The 23,520-nt window shown below is 40.6% G+C and overlaps 1 protein-coding gene across 1 annotated transcript in view; it reads left to right on the top strand.

Annotated features, from left to right (window-relative positions):
- Window positions 1-23,520, top strand: part of LOC308097771 (glutamate receptor ionotropic, NMDA 2A-like) — a gene marked incomplete at both ends in the record, with an annotated part of 203,780 nt that overhangs the window by 108,682 nt on the left and 71,578 nt on the right.

The following is a 23,520-nucleotide window of genomic DNA, read 5'->3' as shown; positions in this document are numbered from 1 at the left end:
TAGAAAATAAACCAAAAAGATGCTTGCCGTGCCTTGCCTGACTTGCATGACTGTGATGACGATGCACTTGGCATCGAAATGCCAATTGCATCACTTGTTTAACTGTAAAATAAAAAGGCATTCATTAGTCTGTGATGCTCCAGTGCTTTGTTCTGCTGTTTTGTCTGATGCCGTGCCTCGCATCGCTACGATGTCAGCAATGAAATTATAAAGCTCGGAAATTATGCCTGGCTCTGAATCATTACCGAACCTAAAGTTTCGAGTCGGAACGACCGTTCCGCTCCGGTTCGTCTTTCACAAGTTTCGAGGTTGTCTTTTAACCCTTTAAGACCGGGAACGCATCTGTGTCATTTTTAGATTTCTTTGGCTTTTTCCAAAATAGCAGATCTACAAGCTCATAGCGCGGCACTCGGTGCCGCGCTATGAGCTTGTAGATGAGCTTGTAGATCTGCTATTTTTGAAAAATCCTGAACATTTTTGAAAATCTTTGAATATACGTATACGTATATACATTTTATAACTCAGATCTTTGCTTCTGGGGGGTCCCTGGAACAATTTTTTTTTAGATAGGGGTCCGCGGACAAATACATATCATTTTGGGGGTCCTTGACATGAGAAATGCTTGAGAACCACTCATATAATAGCAACATAAGTAAAAAAATAATAATAAAAACTAGAATCTAAAGATTTGAGTTAAAAATGTAAGCTTTAAAAAATATATATATTCAAAGATTTGTAAAAATGTTCACGATTAAAAAAAAAAAAGCAGATCGAGTGCCGCGCTATGAGCTTGTAGATCTGCTATTTTTGAATAGCCAAATAAATCTAAAAATGACACAGATTCTAAAGTCTAAATGGGTTAAACGAGTTCCTTTGTTTTTGTTGAACGCAGCATACAGTGCTGTGTGAGTCTTAACGTACTGATGACAGCAGGAGACGAGAGCCAAGGAGAAGGGAGGGATGTATCTACCCATATTGATATTATATCTATTGTGTACATCCATTCAACCGTCTCAGTCTACACAGACCATTGAACCCAACAGATCTTTGAGTGGGTTTTCGTGTGCCCTGCTTTAACATAACGCGCGTGTGTGCGTGGGCGTGGGCGTGTGTGTGCGTGTAAAATACTCAAATGTTTTTCAAGTATCAATACTGCAATGTAGAAGTACTCTGTTACAAGTAAAAGTATGGAATTCAAAATGAACTTGAGTAAAAGTACAAAACTATTGGTATAAAAATGTACTTAAATTACCAAAAGTAAAAGTACTAAAATGTTTGAAAATAGCAGATCTACAAGATAACAACGATGCGACGCATTGTGAGCTTGTAGATCTGCTATTTTCAAATAGCCTAGGTTTAAAATAGGGCTAAAGTACATGGTTAATGTATGTTTTATAATGTAATAATGTATATCTACAAAGTAACTTGTAACTAAAGTTTTCAAATAAATGTAGTGGAGTAAAAGTACAATATTTGCCTCTAGATGTAGTGGAGTAGAAGAGAAAGTACTGAAAATTGGAAATACTCCAGTAGAGTAAAAATACCTCAAAATTGTACTTAAGTACAGTACTTGAGTAAATGTACTTAGTTACACCACTGTGTGTGTGTGTGTGTGTGTGTGTGTGTGTGTGTGTGTGTGTGTGTGTGTGTGTGTGTGTGTGTGTGTGTGTGTGTGTGTGTGTGTGTGTGTGTGTGTGTGTGTGTGTGTGTGTGTGTGTGTGTGTGTGTGTGTGTGTGTGTGTGTGTGTGCATGCGTGCGTGTGCAGGCGTGCACATGCGTGCACTACTGTGTTTTACACCAGTGGACTCCTTGTCATTAAGTCAGGATTAAAGAAGCTTGTATCAGCTTTGTTCTCTCTTGCCTTTTTTGTTGTTATGTGGACTTGTGGGTGGATGCGTGTGTGTGTGTGTGTGTGTGTGTGTGTGTGTGTGTGTGTGTGTGTGTGTGTGTGTGTGTGCGCGCGCACACATGTGTGTGTTTGTGTGCGTGCGTGCGTGCGTGTGTGTGCGTGTGCGTGTGTGCTGTGTTTGTGTGTGTGTCTCTTCAGTCTCTGCAGCATACAGTATATGGATGCAGTCAAATCTTCTTCTGAAGAAATGAGAGCATGCACATACATACATGCACACACACACACATACATTCACACACATACAGTCACACACACACACACACACACACCTACACGCACAGATCTTGCTGGTTGCTGTTATCTGCATCTCCTCTCGTTTGATGCTGTGATGTTGTGACAATGTGCATCTCATTTGCATTGTTTTGTGCACCGTATATACCGTTGCTGTCGGGGTAGAAACCACTTATATCCATATTCTAACCAGTGGTGGAAAAAGTACTCAAATGTTTTACTTAAGTAAAAGTATCAATACTGCAATGTAGATGTACTCTGTTACAAGTAAATGTCGGGATTTCAAAATTGACTTGAATAAAAGTACAAAAGTATTGCTATCAAAATGTACTTATAATACCAAAAGTAAAGTAGGCCTACTAAAATGTTTGAAAATAGCAGATATATTGTAGATGTAGGTATAAAGTAGGGCTAAAGTGGTTAATGTATGTTTTATAACGTAATAATTAATATCTACAAAGTAACTAGAAACTAAAGTTTTCAAATAATTGTAGTGGAGTAAAAGCGCAATATTTGCCTCTGAGATGTAGTAAAGTAAAAGTAAAAGAAGTACAATTGGAAATACTCCAGTAAAGTAAAAGTACCTCAAAATTGTATTTAAGTACAGTACTTGAGAGTAAATTTACTTAGTTACTTTACACCACTGATTCTAACTGTGTGTTTTTTCATAAATTAACGTCCTTCTTGATCATACTACAGCGTCACACAAAAATAGCAGAAGCTTGAAGCGACAAGTTTTGAGCTTGTAGTTCTGATGCTTTTGCAGTTTTTTAATTTGAATCCTGAACAGTTAAGGTCCTTACACACCGGGACGATTTTTTCGTGCGAATAATACGCTTTTTTTAAAAACCTTATAAAGTCAATGCAAGCGTACATGGCGCGAAAAAGCGGAAAAGCGTCTTTTAATTATTCGGAACGAGTCCGAATTTTGCGTATATTCGCCACATTCGCCGGTGCGTAAGGACCTTTACAGTTTTGTACATATGAGGTTTCCACCCGACAGACACTACAGTAAGACCATGACGCACTTGTTAAAATGCATCTAAACAGAACCAAGGCCACTTGTGAATGACGTCGCTGTAAGGCAGAAACCTCGTATCTCCATATTTCATAACTTCTTTTCATGTTTATGCATAATGCATTGTGAGCTTGCAGATTGGCTATTTTTGAAAGTGTCTGTGGGTTTTTATAAATATTGAACCAATGAAGAGTAATAATAACAACAGCTTGTGACTGAAAAAAAGGCTGTTGGTGTATATAATAATATACCAAGGTCATGTGCACGTGTACATACGCTGATGTTCTCTCTTTTTTTGCTCTATTTTGCACTCTCTCTCTTTCTTTTTTTTAAATATTTTTAACTGTTTTATTATTATTAATATTATTATTACCTATGCTGCTGCCTTGTCTGAAGGAAGCAGAACAAAAATAAGTTTTACTCTCATGTAAGATGTAATTATAAAGCACAACCTTGAACCTTGAACCTAACCCTAACCTAAATAATAACTGCATTGGAACTAGTGTTGAATTTGACAGCAGATTTAGTTTTAGTCATAGTCTTTAGAATAAATTCCATTTAGTTTTACTAGTGATAGTTTAGTCATCTGAAATGTTTTAGTTTTTGTCTAGTTTTAGTCGACTAAATATCATAAGATTATAGTTGACTAAATGTCCAGTTGATTTAGTCGACTAAAATGCATTGTGCCGGTGCCTTGATGGTGTCGTAATGGGTGATTTTACACTTGGTTGCATACGCTGCGACGCGTTGTGAGCTTGTAGAGCTGCTATTTTCAGAGCGCAACACCCGACCGCAACCAAACATAAAAGGACTTTTCTTTTAGTTCTACTGGATCTCTTCTCCACTAGTCTCTCACTAACATTTTAGTCTAGTTTTTACAGTATTTGTTGACGAAATTGTCAATATATTTAGTCTTAGTCGTCGTAGCTTAGTTTTTATTTAGTTTTCGTCAGTGAAAAAATTTAGTCGACGAACATTTTTCGTTATAGTTTTAGTCGACGAAATCAACACTGATTGGAACACACTACACAGGTCCTTTTTTCACATTTTCTGAAAATTAACACTTTTGGACATACAAGGTTTCCTGGCCAACAGTAACAATGAGCATCACTGCTACATGTGGGGTGTTTTGTATGAGAGGGGGGAGGGATGAGGGGGGGGGGGGGGGTAATAAGAAAACCACCATGACGTTAGCTTTTGGCCGTTTGTTCTATACTTTTGAGATTGTGGCTTTTTATTTATAGCACCGAGTTCTTTTGTTGTTGCCTTTTACCCAGGGAAGACTTAACTGAGCATGTATTACTTACTTATTTATTCAGTCTTTATTTAACCTTTATTTATTTATTCTTGGAGGAACCCACACTGTAGATTACACACGTTTAAACACAACCTAAACAGAAGCAGAGAAGAAAGGAAAATAACAAACAAAGTGCAGTGCAGTGAAAATAACAACATTAGGTGACACGCTTACAATGCACATTTACAATATGCCATCTACAATATCGATAAAAAAGTCCTACTTGTTCTAATAAACACTTTAGGTGCAACCTAGACACATCATCTGTGATGTATCCTGTGTTCACTGGGTGTTTGGGGTCTCGCAACATCAGACACCCTCGCCCAGGCGACCCCAGCCAGGGTTGATCAGGCCAAGGCTTGTGTCTAGCTTGTGTGGTCCACGGATCCCTCCGCTCGATCCACAGCCATCTTGCCATCTTGATGTTTTGATGGCTCTTCTGTTGTGCAGTCTCTTCTTGTTGGCAGTAGGCCACATGGCCCGGCGATGTTCTGAATGCCTGGCATAGGGTGGGGCTTGTGGAACGTGGAGGGTCTGGGCACTGTTCGGTGACTCCGAGCCGGGCTCCTCCTGCGTCTCACCGGGTACTGGACCTGTGCGTTGCACCACCTGCTTCCCCGTCAAACATTTCATTTAGGCCTGGTGGATCTTCAGGCCATGCTGGTTCTTGCAGACTTTGCCACATGCACAGACTGCACTCAGTAGGGTTTTCCGTAGCTTGTTTGTGGGTGTGCCCTCACGGGAGGAAAACAAAAACAAACAAAAACACACATATCTTCAAAATATACTATTTTTCACTTAAAACTAACATCTCAAGAACCACTCTGGTGATTCCAGAGCTAGTTTTTTTGCCCGGAGAGAAGTAAGCTAATGGATAAACAAAAAACTATGCTGATGCCCCCCTCCCCCCTCCCCACCACACCAACCAACTTCACAGTAAAGGATGCCGTGATGGGTGCTACAGTACATTTATCATAATAACTGTGAGAGCAGAATGATAGATTGCATCTACAGTAAGGTCCTACTGTAGGGGTCATCAATATGTCCATACACAGACAAAATGTGTTTGTGGCAAAGACTCGTCCTTGTCCTTGTCATAAGACCCAATTACTGAATGTCAGTCTCCAGCTTTTCTTTAGAATATGTATGACACTGATTTATTATGACACTATGGCACAATAGAGGAGTCCAATAGTACAGTGGTTCTCAAACTGTTTTATTTTCAATGACCCTCATAATTCTGTGAGTGTACACAGACCAGTATTGGTCCATTTGGATCACCTTCAAGCTACCCCTGAAGGTCCTTCAACCCACTTTGAGGTCCACAGCACTACAGTGTTGATTTTGTCAAAGCCTTTGTCGTAGCCTTTTGAATAAAATTCCATTTAGTTTTAGTCATATTTTAGTCATCTGAAATGTTTTGTTTTTTGTCTAAATCTGCAGTTGATTTAGTCGACTCAAATGTATTTTGGCGGTGCCTTGATGGCGTCGTAATGGCTGATTTTACACTTGGTTGCATGCTGAAAGTAGACAAACTACAAGCTCACAACGTGTTGCAGCGCGACGCGTTGTGAGCTTGTAGTTCTGCTATTTCCAGAGCACACCCGAGCACAACCAAACATGAAATATCTTTTAGTTCTACTGGATCTCTTTTCCACTCGTCCCTCCCTCACATTTTAGTCACATTTTTATTTGTTGACGAAATTGTCGATATATTTAGTCTTAGTTTTAGTCATTGTAGCTTAGTTTTTATTTAGTTTTCATCAGTGAAAAAAGGTAGTCGACGAACATTTTTCGTCATAGTTTAAGTCGACGAAATCATACATTTAGGGATATAGCTCCGTTTCTGGTCATATTTGTATGTCCATGTCAAAAAAAAAACTGCTTCCAAGTCACAGCAGAGAGCAGCCTGCACCTTTTTAGTCTCAGAACAACGCCAAGTGAAACAGTTGGGACATTTGAAATGCCACCAAGTGTCCCACTTGCTTCTACCTTGGAACACCTTTCAGCCTAGCGTCCAAAAAAAACACGTCCAAAAACTAATTAAAAGTTCCATTACCCGCGAGTTGTGTGTCAAACTCAGTTGTATTAAGTCACATGTGATGTGATCTAAGATTTGCCTATGGGATTTCCAGTGACCCACAGGGATAGCTGCGTCTAGCGCCAGTGATGTCAGACTTTGATGCTCCATATAGACCAGGGGTCTTCAACAGGAGGGTCCGGGACCCCTAGGGGGTCCTCAGAGTTACTAAAGGGGGGCCGCCAAATCTTTGTGTGATAGGATTCTTTTTTTACATTAACCACTTGAACCCTAGCATCCTTACTCTTAGGGGAACATTAGCCGAAAATAGCAGATCTACAAACTCACAACACCTCGTGCTGCGAGGCATTGTGAGCTTGTAGATCGGCTAAGATGTTTTTTTCTCTTTTTATAGTATTGGATACATTAACATGAATCCAAACAACATTACACAATGATAGTGTAACGTTGTCAAACAAGTCTATCTGAAATCTATGAAAAAGTTTAACACAATTTGATAATATGTAGTGGGGGTCCCAGCTTCATCCCTCTCTCAGCTAATTGGGGTCCTTGGACTGAAAAGCGTTGAAGGCCCCTGCCATAGACGATGTAACTAAACAGTCGATAAGTGGGTCTTGTGGGTCACTCACACCGTTTTGGTGTCAATAAATCCCCGTTATAATTTTTCCATCGCTGTGATAAGACGTTTTTTAATATGATCCCCGAACCATGGGCTAATCCTAGATGATTGTCTAAATCTTCCTGGACTATCGAGTGGCATTAATTCATTCAAACCGGGAACGCATCATCTTTGAATGTTTTAAAGTGAAAATGTTTTACTCAAATCTTTGCTTCTGGGGGTCCCTGGAACAACATATTTTGAGATGGGGGTCCCCGCTCAAATACATCATTTTTGGAGCCCTTGACATGAAATAGTTTGAGAACCACTGATTATAGCAACATACGTTTTTTCAAAAAACTGTTATAGAATTGTAGAATCCCCAGAAGCAAAGATTTGAGTTAAAAAATATATATACTGTATTCAAAGATTTGAACACATTTTCATGATTTTTCAAAAAATAGCAGATCTTCAAGATCATAGCTATGAGCTTGTATATCTGCTATTTTTGAATAGCCAAAGAAATCTTAAAATGACACTGATGCGTTCCCGGTCTAAATGGGTTAAGGAGATGCACGCCTGCACTGTAATAATCAGAATTGTACAGTTGAAGGGGGAGTATTAAGTCTAGACACAGCCCTGCGGCGTACAGGAGGGGACGAGAGAAAAGACATTTCCAATCCCTTCTTACCCGTGTCAAAGCTAATTAAAACTTCAGACTGTTGTTGTTCAGCGCCTTTTGGTTTCCATTTCCTGCTTATTAGGGACCCGCAATTGGTTCATACTGTCATCTCTCTCTCAGAGCATATACAGTATCTATACTTCTAGAAAATAAGCCATTTGGGTTTTAGTGAGAAAACCATGCAAATGTAAAAGTTGGCACCGTCTTTCTACAAAGTTGCTCCTCTGGGTTCTAATAGTAGCTTCTTAGTGAAGTCTCCCCCTCCCCTCTGGGAGAGAGAGCCACAGACAGACAGACAGACAGACAGACAGACAGACAGACAGACAGACAGACAGACAGACAGACAGACAGACAGACAGACAGACAGACAGACAGACAGACAGACAGACAGACAGACAGACAGACAGACAGACAGAGAATGAGATACAGAGAGAGAGAGAGAGAGAGAGAGAGAGAGAGAGAGAGAGAGAGAGAGAGAGACAGAGGAGAGAGACGGAGAGAGAGACACAGACAGACAGACAGACAGACAGACAGACAGACAGACAGACAGACAGACAGACAGACAGACAGACAGACAGACAGACAGACAGACAGAGAGAGAGAGAGAGAACAGAGAGAGAGAGACACACACACACACACACACACACACAGTCAGTCAGAGAGAGACAGCCAGACTGAGAGAGAGAGAGAGAGAGTAAGATACAGAGAGACGGAGACAGAGAGAGAGACAGAGAGAGAGAGAGAGAGAGACAGACAGACAGACAGAGAGAGACAGCGAGACTGAGACAGAGAGAGAGAGACAGAGAGACCGAGAGACCGAGAGAAAGCAATTTGCACTCATTAAAGTGCAGATAATTATCTAAAAACCTAAAACGACTGTAAAAGCATCTCAATGAGGTAGAAATGAAAAACAATGCTAGTGTGTTGGCCTGTAAGCACTTCTGGCCTCCGGCACTGTAAAGAATATCAATTTTGCCAGCCAACTTCACATTGTTTATCTTTGCAGCAGCAAGCGAGGATAATTTTGTCCCCAAAAACCTCTGGTAATGCTCTAATGAAAGAATTTTAAACATGCAGTTGCATTTGCAGTAATTTACTTTTAAAGCCCTATTTACTTTAAAAAAATATATATATATACATATTGCAGCTTGTAGATCTTGCTATTTTCCACAATATTTTACTTTGTTTGGGGAAAAAACATCCAACCTTTCTGGGTTTTCCAAAAATCCCATTATTTACAAGTATTATGGAAGCAAGTCATGTTGCAGCCGAAAAGACATGCCAGCCCTCATTGGCTTTAATCAAAAACTCATTCCAGACGTGGCAACGTGTCCAAAAACCATTGTTCCCCAGAGCGGTCTGGAGTTCTGCATTCAATTGTGGCCAGAAAACTCTGACAAGGTTGTTGTCCACTGGCTGTCTGTCTGCCGCACGGAGAAAACAAACAATAGTATATCAGTCATGACAGCAGCATGGCTGGCAGGCAAACACGCACCGTTGTCCAACAGACACAAACATGGTCAAGTCTGTCTGTTAACGCTGTTATTAATCCATGAAGACCGGGAACGCATCTGTGTCATTTTAAGATTTCTTTGGCTAATAAAAAAATAGCAGATATACTGAGCTACAAGCTCGGTATATAGCCTACAAGCTTGTAGATCTTACTTTTTTAACATTTGTGCAAATCTTTGAATATATATATATTTTTAAAGCCAACATTTATAACTCAAATCTTTGCTTGTGGGGGGTTCCACAAATGTCTTTTGAAAAAACACTTATGTTGCTATATGTAAGGGGTTCTCAAACTTTTTTTTCATGTCAAGGACCCCAAAATGATATGTATAGTCCATGGACCCCCTCCCCCATCTCAAAATATTTTGTTCCAGGGACCCCCAGAAGCAAAGATTTGTATTCAAAATTCACTGTATATATATATTCAAAGATTTGCACAAATATTCCACGATTTTAAAAAGAAAATAGCAGATCTACAAGCTCATGAGCTTGTATATCTGCTATTTTTGAATAGCCAGATAAATCTTAAAATGACACAGATGCGTTCCCGGTCTTAATGGGTTAAAGAGCTGAACTTGAACACATACACAAACACACAGAAACCTTGAATCTCCACAACTTTTCTTTCTTCATAAACGAATGCCCTATACTTACAGTTTACAATTCAGGCTAAATGCAGACCCTAAATCTTAATCCAGAACGACTTGCATTAACTCATTCCCTGCCTAGAACGACTAAAACGACTTCTGTCCTTTAAGCCCTGTCTGCCAAGAACGACTAAAACTTTTTTTTTTCTTATTTATTTATTTATTTTTTAACCCAAAGACCAAGGAGATATGATTTTTTGAAGATCTAGACTCCCATCCACTTCCTTGTTAACGTAAAACTTAAACATTTGGTATCTCGGCTCCTGAGTACTTTTTTTTTCAATGAAAAATCTCTGGCAGTGGGCAAACGCAAAAAAATAAAAGTTCTGGCAGTGAATGAGTTAAGCAGGGTAAACACAAGGTAATACATCGAATACATAGAGACAGTTTAGTGCCTCAGTAATCTAGGATCATATAGGTAAACCAAGAACCTGTTATCAGTCTAAACAGTACATTGAAACTATACAAACTATAGGATGCCAGGTCAACAAATGAACCTGTCTAAATAATATCTTAATTACATTTTAACCTTTGTATAAGCCTGCAAGGTCATCAGTGCTAGTGCTACGGCAAGTGCTATGGGCTACTTTCTCATACAAAAGGTGTAAAGTAAATACTTTGTTACTGTACTGCTGTACTTTACAAGAAAAACTAAATCATACTTTTACTCCACTACATTGAAATCGGACAAAGAAGAAGAAGAAGAAAATGTGTGCAAATGTTTGAATACATGCATTTTAACTCAAATCTTTGCTTCTGGGGGTCCCTGCACAAAATATTTTGAGATGGGGCAGGGGTCCGCGTTCAAATACATATAATTTTGGGGGTCCTTGACATGAAAAAGGTTTGAGAACCATATTATAGAAAAATTAAAAAAGATTTGCACATATTTTTCACGATTTTTCAAAACAAATTGCGGATATACAAGCTCGTAGTGCTATGAGCTTGTAGATCTGCTATTTTTGAATAACTCAAAGTATGAAATAATCGTTAGAGCTAAAAATCAAAAATGAAGCAGTATGCGTTCCCGGATTGAATGGGTTAAAAAAAGACCGTCAACAGTGAAATGCACGTCACAATAGACTGTGTGCACGCAAGTGTGATGATTAATTGTTCAAATAAATGAATTGTCTCTGTCGGGTGGAAACCTCATACATTTGTACGTCCAAATCTGTTACTTTTCAAGATTCAAATAAAAAAATGGCAAAAGTAGCAGATCCGCAAGCTCGATTTGCTCGTTTCAAGCTTGCAGATCTGCTACTTATGAGGGCGTAGAATATGGAGATGGAGGTTTCGGCTGCCCGACAGGAACGAAATAGAAACAGGCTATACTTGCATTATAGACTATCCTTTATGGAAATTCGGCTGTGCGAAATTATACGCCACGTTCCAGTGCATCCATTGGAACACAGGTTCATTGTTTCCATTTCCTGAAAAGTAACATCTTTTGGACGGTAATTGGAACCCTCGCCCTAAAACACACTCGCCCCCATTTTTTCCGCAGACCACTCGCCCCTCAGCAGTTCTTGTATTCTTATGTTTGTTTTACTGAGGTTACGTTTAGGAATAAGGTTATAACCTTATTCCTAAACGTAACCTCAGTAAAACTATGCCTAAACCTAACCTTATTCCTAAACTTAACCTCAGTAAAACTATGCCAACCCTAACCTTATTCCTAAACTTAACCTCAGTAAAACTATGCCTAAACCTAACCCTAACATTATTCCTAAGCGTAACCTCAGTAAAACTATGCCTAAACCTAAACTTATTCCTAAACGTAACCTCAGTAAAACTATGGCTAAACCTAACCTTATTCTTAAACGTTACCTCAGTAAAACTATGCCTAAACCTAACCCTAACCTTATTCCTAAGCGTAACCTCAGTAAAACTATGGCTAAACCTAACCTTATTCCTAAACCCAACCTCAGTAAAACTATGCCTAACCCTAAACTTATTCCTAAACGTAACACAGTCCAAGTGGGGAATGGTGAAGGAGTTTAAGTGTCTCTGGGTCTTGTTCACAAGTGAGGGGAGGATGGAGAAGGAGATCAGCCGGAGAATCGGAGCAGCAGGAGCGGTATTGCAGTCGCTGTACCGCACTGTTGTGACGAAAAGAGAGCTGAGCCAGAAGGCAAAGCTCTCGGTCTACCGAGCAATCTTCGTTCCTACTCTCACCTATGGTCATGAAGTGTTGGTCATGACCCAAAGAATAAGGTAGCGGATACAAGCGGCCGAAAGTTCAGTCACCCGAGAGAGACTCGGAGTAGAGCCGCTGCTCCTTCGCTTGGAAAGGAGCCAGCTTAGGTGGTTCGGGCATCTAGTACGGATGCCTCCCGAGTGTCTCCCGGGAGGTCCTTGCTGCACATCACACTTGGAGGAGACCCCGGGGCAGACCAAGGACCAGATGGGGGGGATTATATCTCCACACTGGCCTGGGAACGCCTCGGGATCCCCCGGGAGGGAGTGGCTAATTTTGATCAGCAAAGGAAAGGCTCTCTGCTGGAACTGTTGCCCCCGTGACCCAACTCCGGATAAACGGTTGAAGATGGATGGATGGATGGTAACCTCAGTAAAACTATGCTTAACCCTATAGGTCTAGGCATAGTTTTACTGAGGTTAAGTTTAGGTTTAGGCATAGTTTTTACTGAGGTTAAGTTTAGGAATACGGTTAGGGTTGGCATAGTTTTACTGAGGTTAAGTTTAGGAATACGGTTAGGTTTAGGCATAGTTTTACTGAGGTTACTGTAACAGTTGGCCAAGCGGCCAAGGCTCCAAGCAGACAAAAATCCAGGAATGCAATTTTAGGTACATTCATTCTTCTCCACCAGAGCACTAACAGTCTGTGCGCAAATATATACAGTGCTGGCCAATGCGAAAATAACTTAACGAAAATGTATACTTGAGAAAAATTATAATAAAAAATAAACACTTAAAGGCAAACACTAAGAACACTAAGAACCAAAACAACCCAAACAGTTAAGAACTCCAGCAGGCTAAACCTTTATCACAAAAGGCCCTGCAGCTCTACCTCAGGGATGTTACCTGCTTATGTTTCTGCCCAAGTCTAACTTAGCCTCATTCCCAGCCTTTACTCATCTGCGAAGAGAGAAGCTTGGTCACGACCTAAAGCAGAGAGTGTCTAAAGGGGCGGGACTTCCGTCGTATGCATTTCCCCGGGAAACTATATTTTTCGACCAATCACAACACTCGTTTAATTCACAGATAATGTAAACAGATTTGTAAAAGCGTCAACGTCATTTCCGCCACATTCCGGTACTTCCATTTAGACCAGGGGTCTTCAACGTTTTCAGGCCAAGGACCCCCTAGCTGAGAGAGAGAGAGATGAAGCAGGGACCCCCTCTATATTGTATAAAATTGCTTTTCAGATTAAACTTTTTTGGTTTACTTGGTCTGCCCTTTTTTCCCTCTACACCAAACACCTCTTTGCCAAAAATAGCAGATCTACAAGCTCACAACGCCTCGCAGCGCGAGGCGTTGTGAGCTTGTAGATCTGCTATTTTTGGCTAAAGTTCTCCTCAGAAAAGGGAGGCTAGGGTTCAAGTGGTTAAGGTAAAAAAAAAATATCATATCACACAAAGATTTGGCGGCCCCCCTGTTGTAACTCTGAGGACCCCCTAGAGGTCCCGGACCCCCTGTTGAAGACCCCTGGCTTAGACACTCAACTGGCTAGGTCTAACTGCCTATCTGTCCCTGCAGCCTCCCATAAATAGGGAGTGGATCCCATACCACAGGACACAGAACCAATTAGCAACGATTCTTCCTATTCTTCTCATATTTTATTGGACATACAAGGTTTCTTCCTCGATAGTGAACAATATACAGCAATGCCCCCATTGGCATCATGCTAGCAATGTGTGACTCTGTAGCCTTGACAGGCCATGGGGCTTACATTGCTTATACAACCATTATAGCTGTGTGAGCCTCTAAGCGAAAAGGCCACCAGGCTTTTCCCCAGCTTCTTGATATGACATGAAAACAACAGCAATAACGACAAAGCGGCGATCGTTCTCTCTTATCGACATCATGCACACACAGTGATATCTATGTGAATATAATTTAACCCGACCTCTCCCGGCAGATGGAAACACGCAGCCCTACCGGGAGCCTAGATCTGTCTGACTTGTGTTGGATTTTTTGTGGCATTTTAACTGCTTAGGTTAGGTTGGAGCTGGCAACCTGCCACCAGCAGTGAAATGACTCTCATTATTATGCATGTTGACTTCCATTTGCAATACTTGAGTTTTAGGCAAGAATGGTTAACCCATTAAGACCCGGGAAAGCTACCACTTTAACCATTTATTTAATACTTTGGCTATTCAAAAATAGCAGATCTACAAGCTCATAGCACAGCACTAAGTGCCGCGCTATGAGCTTGTAGATCTGCTATTTTAGAAAAATCATGAAAATGTGTGCAAATCTTTGAATATATATATTTTTAAAGTGAACATTTGTAACTCAGATCTTGGCACCTGGGGGGTGCCTGGAACTAAATATTTTGAGATGGGAGTCCACGGCCAAATACATATCATTTTGGGGGTCCTTGACATGGAAAAGTTGGAGCACCACTGGTATAGTAACACACACTGTTAGGATTTAGATTTATTTTTAGATATGTATTTGGCCGCGGACCCCCATCTCAAAATATTTTGTTCCAGGGACCCCCCCAAAAGCAAAGATTTGAGTTACAAATGTTTGCTTAAAAAGAATATACAGTATATTCAAAGCTTTGCACACATTTTCAAGATTTTTAAAAAATATACAAGCTCATAGCGCAGCACCGAGTAGTAGTAGTGTACTTTAGCAAACTGCTTTTGCTAAAGTGACAGTCTTCCCTCACCAAATTTAACTCACAGAATTGATATTGAGTCAACAAATCTCATCATATACACTTTCGAGTGTGACAATTGTGAGTCACAAACCACTGTACCAGGCATCTTTGAGCTTAAATATCTGCTATTTTTTAATAGCCAAAGAAATATTAAAATGACACAGATGTGTTCCCGGATTGAATGGGTTAACAGCCACCGGGTGCTCTCCACAGAAATAGAATGGTTCTGCTTGTTATGTAGTGGCTTTTTTTGTTGCTCGTTACGCATGCGACGGCTGCCAATTAATTTAATTAACCGCTGAATGTGTTCGATGTAAAGTCAGGATATAATTTACAAATAGCGACGCTGTGTGTGTGTGTGTGTGTGCGTGTGTGTGTGTGTGTGTGTGTGTGTGTGTGTGTGTGTGTGTGTGTGTGTGTGTGTGTGTGTGTGTGTGTGTGTGTGTGTGTGTGTGTGTGTGTGTGTGTGTGTGTGTGTGTGTGTGTGTGTGTGTGTTTAGGATTAACCTGATGACTGCATATCCTCTGATTATCATACTGTGATAGCAAACAACTTGCTATCACAGCAAGGGATAGTTCACCGCCAAAATGACTTTTTTTTCTATCAATTAGTCACCCCATGGAGACTTGAATTCATGGATATTGTTTTGTTTTTGTTGCATTCCTAAGCCAATAATTTGATGACCGGCAGCAGTTCCGGTAGGAGACACAAAGATCTCCTTTGTCTCTCCTACCGGAAACGCTGCCTACCGGTCCGCTGGTCATCAAATTATTAGCCTCGGGAACCCATGCTTATTTTTTTTGTTTCAAAAGCCTGGGGTAACGATGCAGGAACTGTGGTCTAGGAGTGGGAGTGAACGGTGTATTTTCCTAACCAATCAGAGTGCAGAGGGGCGTCGCTCCAAATTTGGTGACGTCAGTGTTCTGTGCACAGGCCGGGGGGGAGGGGAGGGGAGGCGGGCACATAGATTGGTGAAGCAATAGGGAGCCGGCGTTGGATTCCAGCGGGAGGTTTGGACCCGCCCCTCTAGACCTTGGAAAGCCTGCGTTCCTCAAGTCTATCAGATTATGGCTCAGGAATGTGATAAAAACCAAAAAAAAAGCATGAATTCAAGTCTCTGTGGGGTGACTAAATGATATTAAAAAATGTATTTATTTGGGTGAACTATCCCTTTAACTATTTGACTGCCGTCGACTCGATAACGCGTCAATTGCTAGTTTGTCCAGTTGGCCGTCGACGCGTTAGACGCGCGTTTAGCTTTTTCATTGTTTAATCTGTGATGTTTATTTTTCATCATCAGTTTCACTTTCTGATTCCTTCAGACTCACTGGGTTCCGGTTTCATGACGCAGATTCGGTTTCCGGTTCTCTTTTTTTTTTTTTTTTTTTCATTTTCGGCCAGAATAGGGAAAAACACAGTTTTTCACACGGTATAAAAAACGAACGGAGAGCTCCACTTCTATTTTCTATAGTCTGGGTGACGAACAGTCATCGTCGTCGTGTATCACATCGTACTTTAGCCCGATCGGCAATCTGCGAAAACGTCACATCCGGTTATGACGTATGGACTGTTTGAGCCTGTTTGGAGGGGGTCGAGCAAGTCAGCGAGTGATCGAGGTGTCAATCTACTGCTCTCTGCTGGTCGATCTGTCGTATATGAAAATGTTATTACAAAAATATAGCTGCAGAGAGAGGGAGAGGGCGAGGGAGAGAGAGAGAAACGGAATAGATTTAAGAGAAAGAGAGAGCGAGACATGGAAACGTAATAGATTGAAGAGAAAGAGAGAGAGAGACATGGAAATGGAATAGATTGAAGAGAAAGAGAGAGAGAGAGACATGGAAACGGAATAGATTGAAGAGAGAGAGAGAGAGAGAGCCATGGAAACGGAATAGATTGAAGAGAGAGAGAGAGAGACATGGAAACGGAATAGATTGAAGAGAGAGAGACATGGAAACATAATAGATTGAAGAGAGAGAGAGATGGAAGCAGAATGGATTGATTGGACATCTCAACCTATTGCCATTAACAGGAATCGAACTCTCAACCTTCGGATTGACAGGCTGCAACACTACCTATAGTGCTATAGCTTTGTCCAGGCTGAGGTTGTCTGTTGAAGATAAAAGTGAACCAGTGAAAGCAGCCGATCTACAAGCTCAGAAACACGTTGCTATCTGAAAAGTTTTGAGATTGTAGATCGGCTATTTTCAGAATGAAGTATGTCATACATTGCAAAAACATAACCTCTCAAATAAGCATTTCAGGTTATCTTTAACAATTGCACATGCATTAATTGACACAATCATGTTGTGTGCAATGCAACTTAAATGAAGTCTACATCAAGTGAGGCTTGAACTGTCGACCTTGAGGTTTTAAGGCACGCGCTCAAGCGAGAAGCCATTGGACCAACTGACAGACACTGTGAAAAAAATTGATCACACAGATGATACAGTTTCACGCAAATAGCTGAAAATTCCTGGGTTTTTCAAACTGCTCAAAATTGCGGACAATCTAAGGGCGGAGCTTACTGGTCAACGTGATAGATGTGTTCCTCATGAGTCAAGGCACATGTGTAAGCAGGTTTAATGGCTAAAACGTCGGCCAAACGAGGCATGACTTTTGCCTGTTTAAGGTTTGCATTTTTTAAAAATCGCTATAGCGCCCCCCTTTGACCAATTGGAGTACGATTGGTTTCAGTGATATTTGGAATGACCCTCTACATTACCGCAAAGTTTCAAAGAAATGTGAGTCTGCGTGTATGTGTTAGGGGCAGATGAATAATTGTCATAAAACTGCAATATTCATTGGCTCATTAAAGCTTCATTTTTTCACTTAGAAAAAATCTGCTCCCACTGTTTTGTCCGCATAGGTCCAAAGTTCATGTGTAAAACGTTTTGTGCAGATTACTCAAAAATCCCAGGAGGAGTTTTAGCTGTTTTTCATATAATTCAAAATGGTGGGAGATCTAAAGGTCAGAGGTCAAAAGTCAGAGTGTGAAAGTTGTTCATCATGAGTAGACGCATGTGTGTATTGAAGTTTCATGGCTGTAGGTCAAACAGGGCATGAGTTGTACCTGTTCAAAGTTGGCATTTTCAATTAAGTGCTATAGCGCCACCTTTTGACGAAAGATTGTGAGAATTATTTCTTGATAGTTTTTCATGACCATCTACCATATGGCCGAGTTTCGTAAAAAGCGTATGCACGGTTAAGCCAGAACTGCCAAAAGTGTCAGAAAAAGTGACAGAATAAAGCGAATATTAAAACAGGGCCAGGAGCCATCCTGGCAGCCTGGCCCCGTAATACATTTTTTTTAAAAACATGAAAATCGCTGGCACTGGGGGAGTACTTTATGAAAATACTCAGTCAAAGAGTTAAAGGTGTTGTTCACCAAATTCAATCATCAATCATTTACACAACCCATGACGCCTTGAATTGATGGAGGCTTTTTTGTTTTTGTCGCATCCCTGTGCCATAATTTGATGACCGGCAGAGTGTCCTTGAGTCTCCTACCGAGTCTCATATTGACCGATAACCCGGTCATCAAATTATTGGCTTAAGAATGCGACAAAAACTAAAAAATCGCCATGAATTCAAGTCTTCATGGGGTGTGTAATTCATAGAAAATAAGTCATTGTTTGGGTGAACTGCTCCTTTAATTTGTAAATTATTAGGTGCCAGAGCTCATGAATCCGACTAAAAGTTTATATATAATAAAATAAATAAGCTAACAAACCCACTCATAATCAATACTAAACTGAAATCGAAAACAAAAGGTCAAAACAAAATAAAATTCTAAACTCTTAATAACCTTGGTACCCACTCAGAGACCACATCACACCAGTGCTCCATGACCAAACAGTGGTGTAAAGTAAGTACATTTACTCACTTACTTTACTGGAGTATTTCCAATATTCAGTAATTTTACTTCTACTCCACTTTAGAGGAAAATATTGTACTTTTCTTCACTACAATTATTTGAAAACTTTGGTTACTAGTTACTTTGTGGATTTTGATTATTATTACAAAACATACCACTTTGGCCCTACATACATTTTGGCCTTTTTAAAATAGCAGATCTACAAGATCAGAATGTGTCGCACTTGTGAGCTTGTAGATCTGCTATTTTAAAAAGATTGTTTTACATGTTATACATTTGAAATGGGACATTCTGCACAATGAATACTTTCTACTTTTGGTACTTTAAGTACATTTTGATACCAGCACTTTTACACAGTACTGGTACATGAACACATGAAAACACTTCAACATTCTCCTCACTCACACAACGTGAGCACAATTCAACCTATAGCTCCCCCCGCTACCTCTCTGACCTTTGACTTCCTTCTCCTCCACCTCCATGCGCCTCCCCCCGTTCCCCCGGGTCTGCTGATGGACCACCTCCCGGCCCCTGGTGGTCCTCAGGGCCCTGGTAGTCCCCAGGTCCCTGTCCACCTCCTGAGAGCCTGGGGGTGACAGGACCTTCTCAGTTGGCGCCACCTCCATAATGGAACTCACTCTCTATTCACATCATAAAATAAATAAAAAATGGCCCGGACGGCTGGCGTAGCGGTCCGGGCACCTAGGCTTTGCACCTAGACCTTTGCTGCGTGTCACTCCCCATCTCTCTCTCTCCCCATTTCATGTCAGTCTACTGTATACTATCAAATAAAGGCAGAAAAAGACAACAACAAAAAAGTATCTTTAAAAAAAATTATCTTCTTAATACCATATTTGAACTTTTTGTTATTTTTTCTGAAATTAACGCTTCACTGCATACTGCAGCGTTACACGAAAGCATCAAAAGTAGCAGATCCACAAGCTTGAAACGCGAAGCTATACTTTTGCTATTTTTGAATTTGTATCCTGAAAAGTAAAAGTTTTGGAAGTCAGGTTTCCACCTGACTTGAGACGATATGGAACTCACTCTCAATAAATAAAACGTTAAATAATAAAATAAAAAAAATCAAAGCAGCTCCAGCCTCCAGCCCTCTCTTTTTTTGTTTTGTTTTACTGCCCTCAAAACCTACCTCTTCAGTCTTGTCTTCCTCACATAATGCTGTTTTTCACCTCCATGCAGTCCTGACCAGTGTTGCAATGCTGAATTGGAACGTGGTTGCGCTCTATTTTAATGACGTGACGCGCACCTCGCTTAACACCTACACTACAGGTCACACAATGGACAATTGATATGCATCTATAGGCTCATTCCTATGTTAATTCGCCTGGTGTGAGTCGGGAGCCTTTGTAAACAATGCGCAACAATGAGCAATGCGCAACCCTGGTCCTGACATCACTCGCTCAGCCCCTGGGTCACAGAAGTAATTTCTCTATGGAGAATAACATAGAGCACCGAAGTCTGACGTCACTGCCGCTAGAGGGCGCCATCCCCCTGGGTCGCAGCGTAATTTTTTTTGGTGTTGAAATCCCCATAGGGGATAAAATCCAAGATTACGTCATTTAAGAACTGTGTTCCAAAAATAAACAAATCCTCCGGGCGTTTCTGTCAGGGGGGGGGGCGGCACTTCATCGTTTATGATATTCATTCATATTTGAAACAGCCTGTTTATGGATAAAATGTAATTAATTCTGCCTTTAAAGTCTTAAAAACTACACTTCGGGGTCTGAAATCACTGTCCCTATGCAGCCGCGTTCATCTGAAAAGTAGTCTTTCTTTCAGTACCTATAAAAGTTAGGAAAAAAGTCAGCACCTATGTTAAAGCCTCACTCTGTAACCTTTTTTAATACATAAAATGTAATTTTGTCCAATCTGTATTAGCTCAATTGTAAAACAAATGTCAGCACTTGTACAGGAAATGAAACCTGGTTAAAATCCGGTGTAGAAGAGGAAAGCTACATAGCGCAGCTTTAAAGTAACCATATGGATTTAGCTGTGTTGGTTTGATGTTTATCTGGTGTCCTAGTGTCTTTGAAGCACTAAATTGCTTTCTTTTCACTCTGTTTACAACACCATTTACCTCGTCCTTTACAGACTGGGGTTCATGTCATTGATTCACTCTGATCGTCCACTTAACTTGCTCTGGATAAAGAGTGTCTGTAAATGGTCTGTTATCTCACTCTCTCGACAACTTAGAATGGTTCTGAGGCTTTCAAAGCCTCTGTTTTGGCAGGATGAGTGTGTACTGTTTGCTTTGAACCCATTAAGACCTGAGGCCGATTCTACATGTCTCCTAAATCTCAACAGTAGTCTGAAAAACGTATGTTTCTATATCAGTGGTGCTCAATCTTTTTCATGTCAAGGACCCCCAAAATGATATGTATTTGGCCACGGACCCCCATCAAAATATTTTGTTCCAGGGACCCCCAGAAGCAAAGACTTTAGTTAAAAATTGCAGATATACAAGCTATGAGCTATCTGCTATTTTTGAATAGCCCAAAGTGTAAAATAATGCTTTTTAGCTGAAATCTAAAAATGACACAGATGCGTTCCAGGTTCCACACATTGATTGCCAAGATCGAATATATGCGTTCTTTCAAATCCATCGCTTGATTGCCTAGATCGAATATATGCGTTCTTTCAAATCCATCGCTTGATTGCCTAGATCGAATATATGCGTTCTTTCATTTTTTGGGGAAAATTCCACAAGGGGCGACCTAACACAGCTTTGGAATGATCGATCGTCTCTCAGAGAAGAAAAATGTGGATGTGACATCATTCCAAAAAACGTCACTTCCACCCGCCCCAATGATGGGATTTTCAGAAAAACGGCTGTAACTCAGTTTCTTTTTTTTTCATTGAAAACCACACGTTTTCAGCGGACCAAAGCACCAAAATGGCGGATCGCGGTTGGAAACTTGGTGTTCCCATGGATACACAGATCCTTCCGCCTAATCACAGGAACCTTTTTTCGTGTTTTTTTTTTACACAATGTTGGTTCCACAGAGTTTCAAATATCATCGGATTTAGGTAATTATACGCCGGCACGGGGATAGAAAACTATGTTTAAAGGATCTACACCATGAATAAAAAAAAAAAAAAAATATTATATAATTTTATAATTAATATCAAAAAAATTAAAATCATATTGTTTATGTCCCTCAAACGTTTTTCAAAAGGTTTGAGCCTAAATCAAGCCTCAGATATACTCATTCCAACTAACTTCTCTCTGGCTTATAAAGCACTTTCACCTGCAATACCACATTGTCCTGTTTGGCACGGGGCGCTATTGAGCCAGTTTGTATGCATGTTATCTCCTGGTTCTGTGTGGAAAAAGTAAAAAAAATATATAAGAAAAAATATATATATATATGTATATATATATTTTTTGGTTGGAACTGAAAAACGGGAGGGATTGTACCCTGACGTGACGTGACGTCACGTCAGGGTGCAAATCAGTTGGGTCTGTTTTGAGACCAATTTACAGAAAACCCCAGATTTGCTGTGAAAGCCTGAGTGTTCAAACTAGGGTATTTTTTGGGATAGAAAAGAGGTAGGGGAGACCAAAAACACACAAAAAATAAGAAAAAGTTCAAATTCATGGTGTAGTCCCTTTAATATCTTGGCAATCAATATGTTAATGGGTTAAGTACTGAAAAAAGTGTAATGTGTGTACTCAATCCCGGGTTGTGTGTTGGCTTTAGTGATTGCGTAAATGTGGGATAACTGAGTGAGCTATCTATCTATAGACAGACAGACAGACAGACACACAGACACACAGACACACAGACAGACAGACAGACAGACAGACAGACAGACAGACAGACAGACAGACAGACCTTTACTGATCCTGAGGGAAATTGAGTTGTCGAAGCAGCACGGCAGTCAGGATGAAACAAATGGGTAGAGGAACAAGTACAGAATAAACACTATTGACTATTGACAATAGTAAAATACACACGAGCAACACTAGTGACAATATCAAATTTAAAAAAGCCTTGTATATAAATATTGACCAATGAAAACTAAGAGCTTGTGACTAAACAATACCGGTACTGCATTGGATCCATTGGAACAGAGTTTTTTTTTTTACATCCCCTGAAAAGTAACAGTTTTGGTCCTTTTGGACATACAAGGTTTCCACCCGACAGAGACCATATACGTAGTAGTTATGTATGTAGTATGTACCGGGTGTCAAAGGTCACATAGATCAAGTACATTAGGCACACATCAAAGTGTGTAGTTGGATATAAATCTATATAACAGGTAAATGTACAATCTATGAATAGTATTGTGTGCATATTGAAGATAATACATAAAACCACCAGTAAACCACAATCACCAGTAATATGTGCTCTGTGTGTGTGTGTGTGCGTGTGCGTGTGCGTGTGCGTGTGTGTGTGTGAGGGCGTTCGCACTGCACCACTGACTGGACTGTCAGGCGTGAATCTGGGAAGAAATCGATGGAGAGAATACTGATGATGCGGAACGCTATGTAGCATTTGACTCTCTCCACCTCCCACGCACACACATGCACACGTGCGCTCGCACACACACACACACACACACACACACACACACACACACACACACACACACACACACACACACACACACACACACACCACACGCATGCACTCACGCACACGCTCATGGATAAGCACTCTTCTGTACTCACATACACCTACTCTACACACACACACACACACACACACACACACACACACACACACACACACACACACATACATGCACACGGTGCGTGAAGATAGCATTGATTTGAGAAGGATCTACCCTCAGGCTGTGATTAAAGTAGGTTTAAGTCATTATCTCAAACGTCGG

Source organism: Gymnoscopelus braueri, assembly GCF_963280865.1.
Source record: "Gymnoscopelus braueri genome assembly, chromosome: 2".
In the NCBI taxonomy this organism is placed as follows: Eukaryota; Metazoa; Chordata; class Actinopteri; order Myctophiformes; family Myctophidae; genus Gymnoscopelus; species Gymnoscopelus braueri.
The sequence above is the reverse complement of the archived record's forward strand: the minus strand, read 5'-3'. Positions and strand labels throughout refer to the sequence as shown.